This window comes from Cherax quadricarinatus, chromosome 17, assembly GCF_038502225.1.
Source record: "Cherax quadricarinatus isolate ZL_2023a chromosome 17, ASM3850222v1, whole genome shotgun sequence".
Lineage (NCBI taxonomy): Eukaryota > Metazoa > Arthropoda > Malacostraca > Decapoda > Parastacidae > Cherax > Cherax quadricarinatus.
In genome coordinates this window covers 11062914-11084109 of record NC_091308.1, presented here as the reverse complement: position 1 = coordinate 11084109, position 21196 = coordinate 11062914, and the positions used below count along the sequence as shown (strand labels likewise).

At 41.6% G+C, this 21196-nt stretch overlaps 1 long non-coding RNA gene across 2 annotated transcripts in view; it reads right to left on the bottom strand.

Annotated features, from left to right (window-relative positions):
• Positions 1-21196, bottom strand: part of LOC128686422 (uncharacterized) — a 162018-nt gene that overhangs the window by 2622 nt on the left and 138200 nt on the right. For both annotated transcript variants that reach the window (XR_011392094.1, XR_011392095.1), the window contains exons 4-5: positions 4633-4826; positions 1-705 (exon numbers count right to left, since the gene is read on the bottom strand). The exon at positions 1-705 is cut by the window's left edge. This is a non-coding gene — a long non-coding RNA (uncharacterized lncRNA). The remainder of the gene's footprint in view (positions 706-4632; positions 4827-21196) is intronic.

The window sequence follows — 21196 nt, the reverse complement described above, 5'->3', positions numbered from 1 at the left end:
AAAATAAGATACTGGATATATTAAGTAAATTTCCTAAATTTGCTTGTAACAGATATGTGAACTATAAATATAAATCTAGATGTGCTACTGTAAACCCCTTTGGGGCCTAGTTCCTAGGCCTTTTGTGTATCTACGTACATGCTCTTGCGCTACCCTCCACAGGATGGATATGGGGTGCACAGGTGCACAGTAAACTAGCCACTTCGGTGGCAGAATCTACAATCTTGCACTTCTCGTCTCTGTCCTTCTGCGTCTTTGAGTGAACCACATATCCTTTCTGTTCTTCTCATTATTTGTCCTTTATGTTTTGGTATGAATTTCTCTTCGACCTCCCAGTACCTCTCAGCTAGGCACTCCACTATCTAATTTCTTGTCATTATTCCTATTTAAATTTCCATTGTGCTTCATTCAGAAAGTCTGTCATCAATGGGTGCTCTTCCATTTTGAAATCTACATCGTGCACTCCCGTCCTCTTGCTCTCGTGTTATTGTCTACGAAAAGGTATCAAAACAAAGCCCAGGTGGTGTTAGAGTCTCAGTAAGAAGGTTATACCCACACAGAGAGCTTCTATACCCTATATAAGACAAGTTGTTCACTGCTATGCTGGTTCCTCCTTCATGTAATACACGGAGTGTCAGGCCGAGGTCAGGCGTATGTCAGTGCCACAGCGTGGCTCCCTGCATGCCATGTGCCAATTACTCCTCCCTGAAAATTACATAATTTGTAAATAACAATAATTACATTGCAAATAACAATGACTATATTGCAAATAAACGTAAATATACTGTAAATAACACACACACACACACACACACACACACACACACACACACACACACACACACACACACACACACACACACACACATATACACACACGCACACACACACACATTTATATATATATATATATATATATATATATATATATATATATATATATATATATATATATATATATATATATATATATATATATATATCGGCATTATACACTTTTTATGATTCGTCTTCAATAACAATAATGAAATTTTCAATAACACTAATTGAAAATAACGCGAACAACACCGACGACATTGTTAATAACAGTAAATGTGAATATTTGTAAATATATTGAGAAAGTGAAGCAAGTGAGCTGTGCTGGGTCTTCAAATAATTATTACTGAGGTTATTATTCTTATTACGGATATGAGACCTTCCTCTTGCTTGCCTGGTAAACAAGGCTGTTGCTGCTGGTGGCCCGCTGGCCAACATATCCATTACAACCTGGTTGATGTGGCACTGTGCACAGGTAGTTATCCAGTTTCCTCTTGGGCACGTCTACAAGTATCTCTTTTTTTTCTCTGCTCTATAGAGTACGGTTCCAGAATTAGAGACGGTCCCAGTACTTTAAATGCTTTAATGGCTCTATTGCACGTTGTAAACAACGTATTTATCTGTTTCAACTTTTATTTCTTGTCTTGAACGAAGTTATCAACACTGAGAAATACTCTGAGAGAGCGCAAATGATTTGAATAGTAAAACCATTATTTCTCTTGTTTTGAAAGTTCTCATTATCCATCCTCTCATTTTCTTGTTTTGAAAGTTCTCATTATCCATCCTCTCATTTTCCTGGCACTTGCAGCATTTGCCTTATTATGATCAACAAACATTATTATTAAACTCAAGTCTTATACTTACCTGATGTGGTCCTGTGTTGCGGATGCAGTGCCTCGTTGAAGCTCTTCATTCTATCCACATCTCAGCCATTGGAAATTGTCACCTCTGAGAACGGTGTTTATTTTCTGCCACGTACTGAAAGACTTTGGTAATATATCCTCCCGCAATTTTTCCCGTGCGAAGGATTATGGAGAGATGGACTCGGATGGGAGTCCGGGAAGAGAAGAGCAGATTATACATCTTTATTTCCTCTCGGCTTCTTTTGTTCCAGGTTTTCGGGATCATCTCTCTCTCTCTCTCTCTCTCTCTCTCTCTCTCTCTCTCTCTCTCTCTCTTGGTCTTCCTTTGTTTCTACTCCAGCTGCATTTGTTCTTGCCTTTGTCTTAACTTCCACTCTTTGACTGCTTTCTAGTCATTCTCCATTTGATCATTCTTCTGTATTTTTTTTTCGGAATTGTGTAGATTCTTGTTCCTCTGCAGTATATTGTTTTTCCATAGTACGTCTCTGAATACTGTCTTGGGTGACCTTACTTTGTCCACTGTAAAAGTTACTTCTTATGCCCGTGTATATTTCTGGGGAGAGAGAGAGAGAGAGAGAGAGAGAGAGAGAGAGAGAGAGAGAGAGAGAGAGAGAGAGAGAGAGAGAGAGAGAGAGAGAGAGAGAGAGAGGCGTGCTTTTTTATGCCCGTATTACCTTCATCTTGGCATCCCGGACCCCTGGTGCTCCTGGGCTTCACTGGGGCTCCACTCGAGGATCACCTCTAATGGCCGCTCTGATACCTGAATTAATGGATTGCTCCCTCCTTATGACTAACCCACTCAGCCACCCTCAATCTCTCTTATACAACTCAAGTCAAAAATGCGAGGAAAGAAGAGAGAGAGAGAGAGAGAGAGAGAGAGAGAGAGAGAGAGAGAGAGAGAGAGAGAGAGAGAGAGAGAGAGAGAGAGAGAGAGAGAGAGAGAGAGAGAAATAACTTGATAAATAGAAATACTTGAGCACCGGATACGTAATCTATTTCTGAAGCTTCTCGCCTCCACAGTAGACTTCTTGGTCGAAGACAGTGGTGACTAAATATGGTGACAACAGATGCGATCAGTCCATCAGCATTGTAGAAGTAGCTTTAAGGTGGTCAGTCCCAAAGTCTTTGAGAAATATTTTAGCTCTATAGTGTTGAACAATGTGAAGTTGAAGCATGAGAATGGAGCCTTTTATGCTGGCTGGGTATCTTTATTTGTAGACGTTACGCCATCCAGTGACTTTATCAATACAATACATGAACGTAATGTGAAGACTGTGGAACTATATACAAGACTTGAGGTAATCAGTCCCTCACCTTTTGTATATAGTTCTACAGTCTTCACATTATGTCTCTGTATTGTATTAATAAAAACTATTGGATGGCGAAACGTCTATAAAGATACCCAGATGTTGCCATGTCTAATTCTTCATCTCGTGGGTACTGTGTACCATTCATGTACAAGGTCACAGGAGACGGTGGGGAACACTGAGGTACGCTAGTAGAAGAACATAAGAACCGAAGAGTACTGCCTCAAGCCTACTCTTCCATGAGGAAAGTTCTCAAGTCCAACTCTTCTCACACATAACTAGTTGTTCAGCGATGAAGCTGTCATGTGGGTTGCCTGCCTCCTGTGATGTCTCTAATTTCCGTGCCTCACCTCTGGCAGTATAAAAGGCTCTATTCTCTAACTTCATCATCACTATAGATTGAGCTCTCAAGAATAAGAAGCTGTGAAGCAAATGGTTTAGAAAATCGACAAGTTGTAGAATGAGATACTTGTGCAACATTTGGGAATGTTTATTCCCCAATAAACATTCCAAAATGTTAAACAAGTGTCTCATTCTTCAGTAAGAAACTGTGTCCAGTCTGCAGTACTGATGGCCACACATGTACTGAATACTTCAAAACTGACCAGCTAAGATGCATGAACTGCAAAGGCAACCGTCCCACCCTTGCTGTTAGTTACCGCATACAGAAGAAGATAGTCACTTAAAAACTCTCTGAAACCCAGAAGATCGTTACTATCATACGTCCCCACTCTGACACCCAGAAAATACCTCAAGTAACCCAGCAGCTTACCTTCTGTCTCTAATGATATGGACCCATCGCCCGTTCTTCAGGGTGGAGTCACTAGGAAAATTATCTGACTTGTTTTTGCTCATTTGGAAAACGTTTCATTCAGTGAAGCCACAAACGCTCTCCAAGATCAACAACCTACCAGAACTGAAGTTTACTGATGTCGGCTCTACAACAACCCTTAGGTTCATCATTCACCATCCCTCAGGTGGACACATGCTGGAATCAACCGCTTCCATGGACACATACAATGTGCTCATACCTGAAACAGCCATACCAACTGTCACCTCTGCACCTACTACTGACACCCCAGTCACATAAACTCAAACAACCACCTCTGTCATGGCTGACCTCACTGAATCCATCTCCAAACGTTTCCCAAGAATAAAAGTAGTTTAGGCCGCCGTCACCGCTACCGCAGAGAAAAAGGAATTTGACGACCACGTCCGGCCTTCACTGGTAAAATCTCTACCTCAAACGAAAGTGCCATATATTCCCAAGAACTATACACACGACTTTGCAATGGAACATTCAGACTCTCCAGCAGCTCGCCCTACATCCTTTTAATTCACCAAGTACTTGCTTTGATTAAGCGGCACATCACCGAAGGCGAAATCCCCTCTGACCTCTCCCCCCTGCCCAAGGAAGCCTCCAGAAGACTTAGGAAATCTTCGTCAACCATTAATCCACGATAAGTTTCCAGACTAACCCCTCTGCTGCCCTCTTCAACACCCTCCAGCATCTGCCTGCCATCACCACAACCAGCTGCCTACTATTGCACTGTCCTCGTCTCTTGCAAACAGGGTTAAGCCCTGGCTCTATATCTATAACTGAAGACACTTCTTCGCCTGTCCTCACTTCCCCGCTATCTCCTTACCCGAAAGTCTGTTCGTTCGTTGAACTTCACATTAAAGCTGAACACTTCTCCAGGCTGAGGGACTGACCACCTCAAATACTATTTCTCCAAGGTTGATGGACGGATTACATCTTTACTTCTCCATTACTTCTTTTGTCTCCATGTTTAACATCTCTGTATTCGACAGAAGTAGCGAACATCTACTCGAAGTGTTTCTGGAAAAAAATACCTAACTATTACACATGTATTTTACTCTTCTAGTTAACAGTATTGTAAACTATTATTGTCATGGTATCTTTAAAATCTTGATAAAGATCATTTGTGACAAAAATAAATTCTCAAATGATTAATGAAAACTTATTTTTAAGAAAAGTTTCGCGCAGGATTGAGCTTTATCATATATTGGTGAAGTTCAGTTTTGAGCGAAACGACTAAAATAAGCAATATAAACAATATTTTAGACCACGTTTCGCTCAGGACTAAGCTTATCAAGTCTTGACAACGTTCAGTCTTGAGGAAAAACATCACTTAAAATAGTCTTGGTATACAGTGCGTGTCTTTATAAAAATGTTGGGAAGGTTAAAGTTGATGTTTAGTGAGGATTATAAACTCTGGCCGTGTTCAGGGTAGCCAACTTTACCTGTCAGGTTGACTGTTGTGTGTTCAGTGATGACTTCTGGGACTGATACCTTAAGTCAGGGAGAAGGAGGAGGAGGAGAGGGGGAAGAAGAAGGAGGAGGAGGAGGAGGAGGAGGAGAAAATCGAATCTTATATAATATTCTTCCATTGTTCCAGTCATGCCATTTTAAGTGAGTGTTTTTGTAAGGCTCTCCATCCAAGGAAGGAGAGAAAGAGCCAATATTCTATTATTATTGTTATTATTTCTTCGTTTGTTTCATTCATCCCCTTCCTTCCACCATCCCTGTGTCTCTGCATTTTTAATGCCTCCATCCATCATCTGTTCCTCCACCTCTTCTCCTCCAATTCTTTCCCTCCATCACTTCTTGATGATTTAACTTCCTTCTTTACTCCATCTTTGCTTCCTCCCCTACGTACATGATTCCCTCTCACCATCTCTTCTTCCTTCCATCTCTAATTATTTGTCTCCCCTACATCCATCCTTCCTTGCCTCTTCGTACCATTCGTCATTTCTTGCCTTCTTCCCTCCATTTCTAACTCCCTTTGTACATCCGTGTCTCTCTGCCTCCCCATCCCCCAATCCCCGTCCAACTCTATTTTCCTCTGTTGATGCTTCCTTCAGAGTAGCACAGGCAGCCAGTTTCTCCCGCGGGATCGATCACTTTCGAAGATAATGGCAAAAGTTACACAAGAATTGGTCCAGCAAGGTCCTAGGGTGTCCTGAGCGCTGCCACAACATGGATCGTCTCTGGGAACTTCTGGATCCAAATAGCGGACTGCCCACAACAGTGAGACTGCAGAATAAATTTTCATTGGGACGACGTTTCTCCCTTTGTAGAGCTTTATCAAGTCATGAATTCGCGTGACATGATAAGACTCTACACCAAGCTGACCGTTGTCCCAACAAAAGCTTGTTATGCAACGCATGTCTTTTCTTTACTGTGGGAACTTCCCTTTAAGAATGATAAATAAGTACTGCTGGGGCTAGTCTTCCCTCACCCTCCTCGTCTCGACAACAAGGATAATAAAAGCACTACTGTCGAATTCATTCAACATTCGTCCCACGTCGTCCAAGTTATTTTTTGAAGAATACAATGGCTTTGCAAATTCTTCAGTGGATTTCTTTTTAAGATTTTTTTTTCAAATTTTTGTTTTATACGAGTTCTTGCGAAATGTCTTAAAATGACCAATACCAAATCATCCTAGAAAGGGATCACTTGAAAACTAATTTTTTGTGTCATGGCGAAAAACACATATACGGCCTCAGAAGGAAGGGGCCGAGGCTCTAAGCAACCTTCTGTCCAAGATCTACATAACCACACAGCAGACAGGACATATCCCTGTTGGAAAACAGCAGCTATTGTAGGAATATTCATGAACGGGATGAAGCAGTATGCCCTAAACTACTGGTAACTATCCATCTACTGTGAACCCTACGAAATGATGAAGAAAGGCCAAGGGAAAACAAATGGTAGAACACTTAGTGTATAAGAATCACAATTCAATAGCACAGGTTCATGAAGAGAAATAAATTATCAGCCTCATAGTTTGTGAAGGCTTACTCAGCCCTGTAACAACTTCAGACAGTATTACCAAGGCTGGCTGGCTCCTCAGGAAAATTAATGAATAGAAAAATAATAATTCACAAAGATAAACACTTTATTATTTAGTAATGCAAAGATAAAACATTGAAAAAATGAATGTGTATCCTATTTGACAGAAAAATGAAATGGAAAAATGACATTTGAATTCAACACTAATATGTACAGTTATACTGGGGTGTCTGGTTGAGGTTGACACCGTCTTGTAGAAATTGTAGCCGTTGCTGATGATGGGGGGAGGGGGTCACAGGTGTTGGTGACAACCCAACGACTAGTTCTTCACAGAGTCTATAACCTTGAATAGTCAATCCAGATGACAGGAACGCAGGTTCTTTACCACTGCAAAGATGAGGGGTAGTGTCCTGTACAATTAATCAGGTAGGTAGATTATAAGGTGACGTCCCAAGACCGTTTTCAGTCCGTCTCCTTCAACACTTCTCGTTGGTTGGCAGGTGACCCGATCTGTCATTCCAAGAGTTGTGCTGGGAGCTGTGAGTCGAGTGATTACTGTTTGGCCAGAGCCCCACACGTCACCTTTCGGGGGGAGGGGGGAGAAAGGGGGGGGGATAGCGGGAGCGAGACTGACCCTGCCTTAACAAGCAGCCGGCAATCAAATTATCGTTACCATATACTCGCTCGCTACTCCTATCTGTTGAACTTTTCCCTCACATAGTTCCACAATACAATGCAGTCAGATAAGAAATAGGAGGAAGGTGTATTGCGTATATAGGATAAAAATTCACCGGATAAAGGGTTACCTGCTAAACAGAAGGTAGGGAAGGTTAAGAATTAATCTAAGTCTGCTCGAAATGCCTAGCCAGGCTAGGTGTCCTAGTGGCCCCCTCTGTAATTAGTATTTTATAACATGTAAACCACACAATACCCAAAATCTGTAAACCCCACATTGTAACCCTTATAGAGAATAAACTTGAATTGAATTGAATTGAATAACGTCAGCTACGTGTTCACAGCTGACAACTATAATGTCAACAATGTCTGTAAGGCTGACAAATCAGTTCTGAAGACCCTCAACACTTACCATGAAGACTTACCATGAGGTACAGAGTGATCGCTGCAGCCCACGTAAGAAGGCTTGTGTAGATTCACAGGTTTTTATTTGTTGTTCCAGCCTTCTTAAAGTCGTTAAGCTTGTCCTTGAGAATTGTGACAATGGCATTAGTTGTTAGAGCGCCTCCAAACAGGATGCTCTCAGTGAGGGCACTGTTGACCCACCTGGTCGTATAGATCTCACTGTATTTATTGCTTGTTGATTGACTGAGATGATTTTTGCATGTGTATGGATTAAGGCCTGTCTCTGTGACTTCATCTGATCAAGATATGTTAGTAGGAGACTCCATTGTGCCTGCCAGTGTGCCATCATCCAGGAATCTCATGTTTAGTTCGCCTTTCAGTTTGAGAGTGATTTCCCTAACTGGTGTGTGAGAGAGAAATGGGCCAGGGGATACATTTGCTTAATACCCTCAGATGACGTGATTTAATGCTCAACAAACAGAAGCACTGATTCTTGTATCCAGCTGAAATGATAGGAAAGAGACAAGGGAAATGTGTCCGAGCGACTGTTAATACTACGTTTCTTTTCAACAAACTCAATGCACTCTTGAAGTCTAATTTATATACTGCATCAGAGGCAGTTAGACTATTGGAAAATGCTCTTGTAACATGTTCCACTTCTTAGCTGCCTTGAGGCGACCCTAAGTTCAAGCTGGTTTGTTTGAAGCATCGTGACTGCCGCTGTAGCAACGAGGCGGTGAAGAATGTTGCTCACGACAGTGGCTTAAAATTCATACATAAATACATATATATATATATATATATATATATAATATATATATATATATATATATATATATATATATATATATATATATATATATATATATATATATATGTATATATATATATAATAATAATAATAATAATAATAATAATTGTATGCCAATATCGCGAACAAGCGACGACACAAGATGCAAAACAATGAAATGAAAGGCCTGGAGTTATCATTCCTCATCCCCTGATCTTTGGGACAAAGTGTGCATATACCAGGCCACATATCTATGGTATCAAGCGAACCAGGTGTTCGTTCTAGAGCCGGTGGTACTAGGCAGAGATAAGTTATTCATCTTCATGCAGTGGTCCGCGAGAGATAGAATACAAACAATTATCTTAGTCCCCAGGAGTCTCGAACCTACGACCATTATGATAAAGCCAGAGTATACGCACCTCTGACGCGCAGTGCATGCAAGAGTGAAAATGAGGATTATCGCTGCCTTGTACCACAAGCTCTGCAACAAATTCGTAGTGAGCCGGGAGCCAGAGCTGTGTGTGGGCTGACTTGGTGTACATAGTACAGCGTACTTTGTCACGAAGGTCGTGGGATCGAGAATACCATGGTCAGAGGTAGATGTTGCCAAATATTTAGATTATTTTGTGAATTAAAAGTATGTGTATATTAATGTGTGTGTGTGTGTGTGTGTGTGTGTGTGTGTGTGTGTGTGTACTCACCTATTTGTACTCACCTATTTGTGGTTGCAGGGGTCGAGTCACAGCTCCTGGCCCCGCCTCTTCACTGATTGCTACTAGGTCCTCTCTCTCCCTGCTCCATGAGCTTTATCATACCTTGCCTTAAAACTATGTATGGTTCCCGCCTCCACTACTTCACTTTCTAGGCTATTCCACGGCTTGACTACTCTGTGACTGAAGAAATACTTCCTAGCATCCCTTTGATTCATCTGAGTCTTCAACTTCCAACTGTGACCTCTTGTCTCTGTCCCATCTCTGAACATCCCCTATCTCGTCTGTTCTGCGCAGTATTTTATATGTCGTTATCATGTCTCCCCTGACCCTCCTTGCCTCCAGTGTCGTCAGGCCGATTTCCCTCAACCTTTCTTCGTAGGACAATCCCCGTAGCTCTGGGACTAGTCTTGTTGCAAACCTTTGCACTTTCTCTAATTTCTTGACGTGTTTGACTAGGTGTGGATTCCAAACTGGTGCTGCATACTCCAGTATGGGCCTGACGTAAATGGTATACAGAGTCTTGAACGAATCCTTACTGAGGTATCGGAACGCTATCCGTAGGTTTGCCAGGCGCCCGTATGCTGCAGCAGTTATCTGATTGATGTGCGCCTCGGGAGATATGCTCGGTGTTATACTCACCCCCAGATCTTTTTCCTTGAGTGAGGTTTGCAGACTTTGGCCGTCTAAACTATATTGTGTCTGCGGTCTTCTTTGCCCTTCCCCAATCTTCATGACTTTGCATTTGGCAGGGTTAAACTCAAGGAGCCAGTTGCTGGACCAGGCTTGTAGCCTGTCCAGGTCTCTTTGTAGTCCTGCCTGATCCTCATCCGATTTGATTCTTCTCATTAACTTCACATCGTCCGCAAACAAGGACACTTCTGAGTCTATCCCTTCCGTTATGTCATTCACATATACCAAGAACAGCACAGGTCCTAGGACTGACCCCTGTGGAACCCCGCTTGTCACAGGCGCCCACTCTGACACCTCGTCACGTACCATGACTCGTTGTTGCCTCCCTGTCAGGTATTCTCTGATCCATTGCAGTGCCTTTCCTGTTATGTGTGCCTGATCCTCTAGCTTTTGCAGTAACCTCTTGTGAGGAACTGTATCGAAGGCCTTCTTGCAGTCCAAAAAAATGCAGTCGATCCACCCCTCTCTCTCTTGTCTTACTTCTGTCACCTTGTCATAAAACTCTAGTAGGTTTTTGACACAGGATTTTCCCTCCCTGAAACCATGCTGGTTGTCAATTATACACTTGTTTCTTTCCAGGTGCTCCACCACTCTCCTCCTGATGATCTTCTCCATGACCTTGCATACTATACACGTTAGTGATACAGGTCTGTAGTTTAGTGCCTCATGTCTGTCTCCCTTTTTAAAAATTGGGACTATATTTGCCATCTTCCATACCTCAGGGAGTTGCCCAGTTTCAAATGATGTGTTGAAGATCTTTGTTAACGGTACACACAATATCTCTGCTCCCTCTTTAAGGACCCACGGAGAGATGTTGTCTGGTCCCACCGCCTTTGAGGTGTCAAGTTCGCATAGCAGCTTCTTCACCTCCTCCTTGGTTATATGTACCTCATCCAGCACTTGCTGGTGCACCCCCCTGCTCTGATTTCCTGGAGTCCTACTGGTTTCCACTGTAAATACTTCTTTAAATCTTGTGTTGAGCTCCTGACATACCTCCCGGTCGTTTCTTGTGAATTCCCCATCACCCTTCCTCAGTCTGATTACCTGGTCCTTGACTGTTGTTTTCCTCCTGATGTGGCTGTACAACAGCTTCGGGTCAGTCTTGACTTTCGACACTATGTTATTTTCGTATTGCCGCTGAGCCTCCCTTCTTATCTGTGCATATTCGTTTCTGACTCTTCGGCTAATCTCTTTATTTTCCTGAGTTCTCTGTCTTCTGTACCTTTTCCATTCTCTAGTACACCTAGTTTTTGCCTCCCTACACCTTTGGGTGAACCAAGGACTCGTTCTGTTCTTCCCATTATTTCTTTTTCCCTTAGGAACAAACCTCTCCTCTGCCTCCTTGCATTTTGTTGCCACATAGTCCATCATTTCTTGTACTGGTTTTCCTGTCAGTTCCCTCTCCCACTGAATGTCTTGAAAGAAGTTCCTCAAGCCTGAGTAGTTCCCCCTTTTGTAGTTTGGTTTTTCCCACCCTATTCCTGCTGCTCTCTCCACTTGGAGCTCAACTATGTAGTCGAAGCACAGAACCACATGATCACTAGCTCCCAGGGGCCTTTCATACATGATATCCTCGATGTCAGAACTACTCAAGGTGAATACAAGGTCCAGTCTTGCTGGTTCATCCTCTCCTCTCTCTCTGGTAGTGTCTCTAACATGTTGATGCATGAGGTGAGGTGTGTGTGTGTGTGTGTGTGTGTGTGTGTGTGTGTGTGTGTGTGTGTGTGTGTGTGTGTGTGTGTGTGTGTGAGACAGAAGTGCTGGTTGTAAATTCATCCTATTTTATACACTGTGGCTGAGTCAGATCCCCATCAATTATTCTGTTTGTTCAATAGCCGGCTTGCTAGAAGTGCACAGACATCACAGTCTGAACGATCCTCATAACTGTATCAATCCCACCCCTCCCTCAGAGAGCAGGAACTATATTTCCACCTCCAGGATTCGAGTCCGGTCATCCAGTTTCCCTGAATTCCTTCATAAATCTTACCTCGTGTAATTGCCGTCAATACTTACTATCCCATACACAGCTTCGCGTGGCTTCACTAATTCGTTTCAGCTTATTAAAATGCGTATTGTTATTAATATTTAAGCTATGGCCCCGTCGGAGAATAATGGACAACATCGCTAGAGTTATGGAAGTTATTTGTTCAAGGTAGATTTAGTGAAACTAATTTCACGTGTCTACTGACGCCACGGCATTATCCAAGGGTTTGGTGACTTCTTTCAACTGCATCTTTACTGACAAATTCCTCAGTGTTCTTATGGGTAAATCAGGTTTTTGTTGCCTGAGGACATTCTCTCCACAGATCTCGATTCCGAGAGTTAATTTTACAGATCACAATTCATATTAACGCGTGAGAGATGTTCACTCGCGGAGTTAACATCTCTGTCTGGTTCTCGAGCGAAAACATCGCAGGGAAGACACACGTCTTGCGATTCCTGGTATTGCCAGGTATAGTAAGACGTATGGCACTGACACTGCCTCACTTTGGATATTTTTAGAATTTCCAACGGCGAACGAGTGGCCTCTAGCCCAATATAAAGCTTCACTTTTAATACCAAGATTAACCTTTTCAGAGAAAGCGAACGATTTATCACTCCTGAATGAGAGAAGACTTATAATTCTAGCATTTATTAGTATTAATTAATAAGCTAAGTCCCACTAAAGTTAGCAAGTACTCGAGTCATCGCAAAACAGCGTGAACTTATTTGGTGCCTAGAGTGGGTGATAGTACTAGTTTAGAGATTATTCCTTCTCTCAGAGAGAGATGTTTACTTTCCCCCATTACTAGGCATCACCCAAATGAGAATCCCTCCTCCCACCCCAGCCTTCCTTATGATGAGGGGCAAGATATCACCAGTGTGTGTACTCCCACGTACACTATCATTCACGCTCTCCACACCCATGTACACAGGCACTCATGCTCTTCACCACCCATGTACAGAGTCATTCACGCTCTCCACCACCCATGTACACATCCATGTTCTTCACCACCCATGTACAGAGTCATTCACGCTCTCCACCACCCATGTAAACCCATCTACACAGTCAATCATGCTCTCAATCAATGAATACCCATGTACACAGTCATTCACGCTCTCCACCACCCATGTACACAGTCATTCACGCTATCCACTACCCATGTATAGACTCATTCATGTTCTTCACCACCCATGTACAGAGTCATTCACGCTCTCCACCAATCATCTATACCCATTTATATTAAAAAGTCACAATACCATGTCATAACCATTTAGGAGAGAAACCTTATAAGAACGTTTCTATCCTATCAGGACCATTGTCAAAGTCACAGCTAATCGAGGGATAAAAACAGAGAAGACAAAAAGATATGATGAGACGGAGGGAAGGATATTAAGGGAATATTAGAGTATTAGCAGAATTAGCAACAGCGGTAGTGGTAGTAATGGTAGCAGCAGTGAGAGTATTAGTTTTAGTAAAGAGGTACTTGCACAAGTATTAGTAATGGTAGTAATGATGGTAGAAATGATTGTAGAGAGTGTAGAAGTGGTAGTAGTAGTGTAGTACCAGTAACAGTAACAGTAGTAGTAGTAGTAGTAGTAGTAGTAGTGGTAATAGTAGTAGTAGTAGTAGTAGTAGTAGTAGTAGTAGTAGTAGTAGTAGTAGTAGTAGTAGTAGTAGTAGTAGTAGTAGTAGTAGTAGTAGTAGTAGCATAGTAGTAGTAGTACAAATAGTTGCAGCAGCAGCAAAAGAGCACTGCAAGATGCCTACTGGCTCACGCTGGCCAGAACTAATGGTTGAAAGTAAATTAGATATCAAATCGGTGGGAATCAAAGTAATTGAACACTAACACCTGTCTTCAGAGGGACAGAGGAGCACTACAGTAGGACAACTGGCCCAAGCAGGAAAAGGGAAAAACCAAAAGACAGGAAAAACAAAAGAAAGAGATCAAATGGAAAATGGAGGAGTAGGAGGCCATGCTCATGAATATTTTGCAGATTAGAACATCTGATAATGTTCTGAGAAGGGCAGGAAGCTGCAGAAACAAAGCTAAGACTAAGATCTATGTTAAGCTGATTCGACATAAAGGCGTCTGTGAATGCTAGGAGAAAGGTAGATTGTTTTAGCGGAGGACCAAATATTAGGATGGCCGAAGCGGCTAGTTTATTGTGCAACTCATATCCATCCTGTGGACCGTAGTTATTATCATTATTATTAAGGGGGAAGCGCTAAACCCGTAGGATTATGCAGCTCCTGTGGGGGGATGTGGAAGGTATTCAGGCTTAATTCAGGGAACTGGAGTACAGATACAATTCCCTAGATCAAGAGCCCCTGACCAGCATCAAGGAACCTCCCTTGAGGGGTGTGGACGGTAGTGCAAGAGTATATGGATACACTAAAGGTCTAGGAACTAGGCTCCATAAGGATTACTAGGAGCACATCTGGGTTTACATCCACACTTGACTTACCTGTTGCAAGCAAATTTTAGGAAATTTCCTTAATATGTCTGGTATCTTATTTTCATTAATAAGATATCATGACATATCACATATGATATTATACCATCTCTTATAGTCCACAATAAGTCGACAATTAAGCACATAATGTTTAAAATAGTGAGCATAGGGCTAGCTACATATTGTGTATATGGTTTGATTATCTATGTGTCTGCCAAACTGTCAGAATTACCTGCAGCCTAAGCCTAAGCCTGGCTACTACAGCATCAGTCAGTTGGTTCACATTGCCAGTTGCTCCACAAGCGTACTTATCTATGTTCATGTTATAATAGTGGGTTATAGATCGACCCAGACTTCCTATAACACTCAATTTCATTATTTACCTCTCTCCTAATATTATTTCTCAATGCTAGACACAGATATACCAAAGTAATATTCTTCATTTTCCTTCAGGGTACTTTTTTTTTGGGCTAACTTGTTATCTTTATTGTGAAGGAGTCATCCAGTGTGTGAAGAAATTCGTAACAATCGTACACTAATTCCTATTTTCCTCATTTTTGAGTATCTATATCTGGCTTCTCCAATAAACATGTTGTTAGAGTCATTATGGGAGTTCCAAAACCGTCAGTGAGGATATAGTATCAGCAGTAATCAGGCAGTGGTAATAAATAAAAGGCAAAGAACAGGAGTTTTTCATAGGTAAAGTGAGTTTGGGAGAGAAGAAAGTCGGTGTAGCATGAGAGTCGGTGTAGCATGAGAGTAGGCAAAACATATGTAATCGGAATGAGGTAGCCAGAGCGAGAGAATGAGTTGCCAAGAGTGGAAAATTTCGAAGTCGAGAAATTGTGGGTGACGGATGTGGAGAGCACGAAGAAAGAGGGGGACAAAAATACTCTTCTTGACAGAAGGTGAGACAAGCAGCGTCACAGAGCGAGGGACATGAACTTCAAGGAAACGAAGCAAAGAGTCAGATTCCCATTCAGCTTTGAACTTGACAGAGGAAGCAAGATTTTTGAGGACATCAAGAAAAGGTTGGACGAGACTACTAGAGTTATGTGATTACAGAGCAAAGACACCATCATCGACTACTACTGCTACTACTAATGTGATTCTCTAATGCTTTTGCCACCTGCAATACCATTACCAATACTACTACAATTACGTTTTTACTACTACCATTACTACTGCTGCTACCATTACTGTTACCACTGTTGCAGCTGCTGCTACCATTACTGTTACCACTGTTGCAGCTGCTGCTAATTCTACTAATATCACTACTATTACTACTACTATACTGCCACTATTATTACTACTACTAATAATAATAATAATACTCTTTTTTAAAGATTATTTGTAAATACACTCATGCACACAGTCATTCACGTCCTACACACTAACCATGCACACAGTCATTCACGACTTGTTCCTCCCTCCAACTTATTCACTCACCGTCACCTCCGTTCATTCATTCGCTAATTCCTGACCTCTGACTGTACTTCCGGTGTTTTTAATCGAGTTGCAGCAGTTGGGGCTCGACATGTTGAACTGGGGGGAGGGAAGAGGATGACTGGAGAGGGGAGGGAAGGGGTTAAGTGGGAGGGGAGGGGAGAGCTAAGAAGAGGAAGGGAGATGAGAATTCTCGGGTACAGGTGGAAGGTGTCTCTGGGTAGCGGGCTAGTGCCAGCGAGTGCCAGTGGCCAGATGACACTCTTGTTGACGCCCAGTGGTGCCCCGACACCTGCCACCTGACGCTTCTCTTTGATGGCACAATACTTCCCTTCTTTTTCCCTTCCCTACTCCCTTCACCCCTCCCCTTCTTCCTCTCTTACCCATTCCTCTCTTATCCCTTCTTCTCTGTCGCTTCCTTCCCTACCCCCTTCCTTCCCTACTCCTTCCTTATAACGTCTCCTCTATCTTTAACCCCCCAACCCTCTCTTCTCTTACCTCTTCTTCCTTGGCTACCTCCTACTCCTACTCCCGTTCCTTCGTACTGCCGTATTTTCTCAACAGAAATTCGATTTTCTTCTATAATTTATACTGTCTTTGAGCCATGTATGTGCAACAAGAAGTGACTATAAAGCTGATTTATCATCATGTCGGTTCTCTGAACCATTCATCTACAAAGACTATAAAGCTCCTGGCCCTCTGCCTTCAGCCTAGGTCAGGGGTGGGGAGCTTGCAGCTTTCTAGGGCATTAAAGGGCACGTAAGTTCCTCAAAGTTCCAATTGTCATCAAAAATTTGTTAAGTTATACCATGATCAGGCTCTGATCCACCAGGAGGCCTGGTCACAGACCGGGCCGCGGGGGCGTTGACCCCCGGAACTCTCTCCAGGTAAACTCCAGGTATGCATTAAGTAAAGTTCCTGGACTTCACCTTACGAAACAGACAAAACAAATGCGATAATAATCATGGACAAGGTAGATTATACAGGAAAAATGAACATGTTATTAGAAGACTAGAGGTTATTATATAATAATTAACTTTTCACAAAATAATCGACATATTGCAATATATCTAGCCAAAATTTTCTGAATGCGGCCTTATTAGATTACAGCTATATAAAGTTACTCTATGGTCATTATGTGTTTAATTGTCCACTTGTTGAGAATTATAGAGATAGTATAATAACCTGTGTGACATGTCAAGATATCTTATTAATGAAAATAAGATACCAGATATATTAAGCATTTTTCCTAAATTTACTTGTAACAGATAAGTGAACTGTAGATATAAATGTGGATGTACTCATATAAACCCTTTTGGGGCATTGTTTCTAGGCCTTTTGTGTATCTATTAAGGTTATATATATATATATATATATATATATATATATATATATATATATATATATATATATATATATATATATATATATATATATATATATATATATATACATGTACATATGTTCCAGGAAATACTCGTGAGGATCTCAGTATACATTTCTAAGTACTGTCTACCACTGTTCTTAGTATCAATTAATAAGTAATTGTAGTCACTAGTTTTCCAGACAATACTCAGTTTTCAATAGTTAATTTTTAAACCACTGGGAAGTTGTATCTGGTGATTTATATAGAAGTACGAAAACCAGATTCCGGTTTTCAATTCGTGGGGTTAAGAAGTTCAGTGAAAATTAGCGAATCTTTAAGGTACAGACCATATCTCTCCTTTGTTGTTGGAGATGAGTGAGCATAGCGGGTATGTATGATGTGTTGGGTGTGAGCGGTTGAGTGTGTTAGGTGTGAATGAATGAGGTGGGCATGAATGAAGGTGGTGGGTATGAATGGGTGAGTATGGGGGCATGAAATAATGTGTTGATGACAGTTTGATAAGTGAGTGGTGAAGCTTGCGACCAGTCACACCCGTCACTCCCCTCTACTCCCCTCCCCATCTTTCTAGTACACCTTACCTTCCCTCTTCCCCTTCCCTCTTTCCCCCACCCTCTCCACCACCTCCTTCTCCCCCCACCGCTCTCTATCACCTCCCAATGTACCACTCACCTGTTTTTTCCTACCGTCTTCCCACCACTCCCCCCCCCCCTCAGGAAGTGTTTATACTGTCACTAGAGTAAGCAGGAAGGCAATTTACCCCTCCCTGAGATGTTCATTCTCGCCCCTGGGTAACTAAGAGGACCCCCTGGGTATCAACATTGAAATTCATTTTACATTTATTAGTCCGGTTGGCTTACTTACCTAGATAAGCTTGCAAACTTAGCCTCTCTGATGATGTAACTATGTTCCCGAGGAGGAAACATGTCACGACACAGTGGATAGAACAATTCACTCACCGTTATCTTGCATGAACTAGCCAAAATGAATATTGGTAGTAACCTACTCAGTCGGATATTAGGATGTCTGTTAAATAGAGTAGCCTCTGTTCTCTTCGAAGGCTTTAGAAGCGAGCCGAAAGAAATGTCCCTAGGTGCACCCCAGGGAGGAGTTCTCAGTCCCATGCTCTATAAAATGTTCCGATTAACACTCTCCTAAATGTTCTACTTACGTCACGTAAACATATAGCTATAAGCTATGCTGATAGCATCATGTTCCTTACAAAAAGGCATAAGAAGATGAGTACCATTCTTAACTAGGTTCAAGTAATTTGTAACAGACTATCAGGTAGTAATCTAGTCTCTTCAAGAAGACCTCTACACTGGTTCCAGAAATATTTTTATCTGCTGGTAGCAAATTGAAAAGTTTTATCCACTGATACTGATAGTATTCTCCCGATAGGGCAATTGTTTTTGAGCAAGTTCCACACTGGAACTTGCTCAAAAACAAAAATTGGCTATAATTCCTTCGAGCACTCGTCATCAGTACTTCACACTGTTGTGGCACTTGCTGGGTGAGCACTCGATATCTGATTCATCATTGTCTCCGAGTATTCTAGTTTCAGCCTCTGGTCGCTGCTAAGGTCTCACAAACATGTAAAGTGGTAAATATGGTACAGAGTAACTTCAATAACAGGGCACTTTCTGCGCATAGCCCTTCCTCCCTCCCTTCCTGCCTCCCTCCTTCCCTTCCTCCCTTCCTGCTTTCCTTCTTCCCTCCCTTCCTTCATTCCTCTCTTCCTCTCTTCCTGGCTCCCTTCTTCCCTCCCTTCCTTCCTTTCCTGAATTAACTCAAACTCTGCTTGATTACCAGTAACATCATTGTAAACAACGAGAGTAATGTTTACAGAGTAAACAATAAGAGAAGTTCTTTACTGAGAGTAAAAATCAAGTTCGTAAGTGCAGATTTGGCCATTTTACGCTTTTTTTCTTTGTTACCTTCAAATCACGTTAAATAAAGCTCATCTTACCTCTTCTGAAAGACTTCAGTATTTAATGGCTGATGCGTCATAGGGCCAGGATAGTGCCCATTAAGTCTCGTTTGCCATTGAGGTACAACAGACTGGAGTTATGGAACACAGGGATACCTTCCTCGGATCACGCAGTTACTGCAATACACGTCTTTCTCAGTTGTTCTAGTGGGTATAACCGGGAAAGTTTTTTTGAAATCTGGATGCTGTCAGTATTCTGGCTGTCAGTATTCTGGCTGTCAGTATTCTGGCTGTTAGTATTCTGGCTGTCAGTATTCTGGCTGATATGGAGATCGGCAGAGTGAACGTGTTATTATTCAACAGGGTTTTGTTGCTTAATTTTCTGGCTATAAGCTGGTATCCAGCCTCAACTTATTTCATATCTCATCCCCCTATCTGAGGTATACTATCCGATATATGCTACCTGAAGTATGTTGAGGTATACTATCCGATATATACTACCTGAAGTATGCTATCTGAGGCAAACTATCCGACACATATTCTACCTGAGATATGCTGTCTGAGGTATACTATCTGATATATATTCTACCTGAGGTATGCTGTCTGAGGTATACTATCTGAAATATATTTTACCTGAGGTATGCTGTCTGAGGTATACTATCTGATATATATTCTACCTGAGGTATGCTGTCTGAGGATACTATCTGATATATATTCTACCTGAGATATGCTGTCTGAGGTATACTATCTGATATATATTCTACCTGAGGTATGCTGTCTGAGGTATACTATCTGATATATATTCTACCTGAGGTATGCTGTCTGAGGTATACTATCTGATATATATTCTACCTGAGGTATGCTGTCTGAGGTATACTATCTGATATATATTCTACCTGAGGTATGCTGTCTGAGGATACTATCTGATATATATTCTACCTGAGGTATGCTGTCTGAGGTATACTATCTGATATATATTCTACCTGAGGTATGCTGTCTGAGGTATACTATCTGAAATATATTTTACCTGAGGTATGCTGTCTGAGGTATACTATCTGATATATATTCTACCTGAGGTATGCTGTCTGAGGATACTATCTGATATATATTCTACCTGAGGTATGCTGTCTGAGGTATACTATCTGATATATATTCTACCTGAGGTATGCTGTCTGAGGTATACTATCTGATATATATTCTACCTGAGGTATGCTGTCTGAGGTATACTATCTGATATATATTCTACCTGAGGTATGCTGTCTGAGGTATACTATCTGATATATATTCTACCTGAGGTATGCTGTCTGAGGTATACTATCTGATATATATTCTACCTGAGGTATGCTGTCTGAGGTATACTATCTGATATATATTCTACCTGAGGTATGCTGTCTGAGGATACTATCTGATATATATTCTACCTGAGGTATGCTGTCTGAGGTATACTATCTGATATATATTCTACCTGAGGTATGCTGTCTGAGGTATACTATCTGATATATATTCTACCTGAGGTATGCTGTCTGAGGTATACTATCTGATATATATTCTACCTGAGGTATGCTGTCTGAGGTATACTATCTGATATATATTCTACCTGAGGTATGCTGTCTGAGGATACTATCTGATATATATTCTACCTGAGGTATGCTGTCTGAGGTATACTATCTGATATATATTCTACCTGAGGTATGCTGTCTGAGGTATACTATCTGATATATATTCTACCTGAGGTATGCTGTCTGAGGTATACTATCTGATATATATTCTACCTGAGGTATGCTGTCTGAGGTATACTATCTGATATATATTCTACCTGAGGTATGCTGTCTGAGGTATACTATCTGATATATATTCTACCTGAGGTATGCTGTCTGAGGTATACTATCTGATATATATTCTACCTGAGGTATGCTGTCTGAG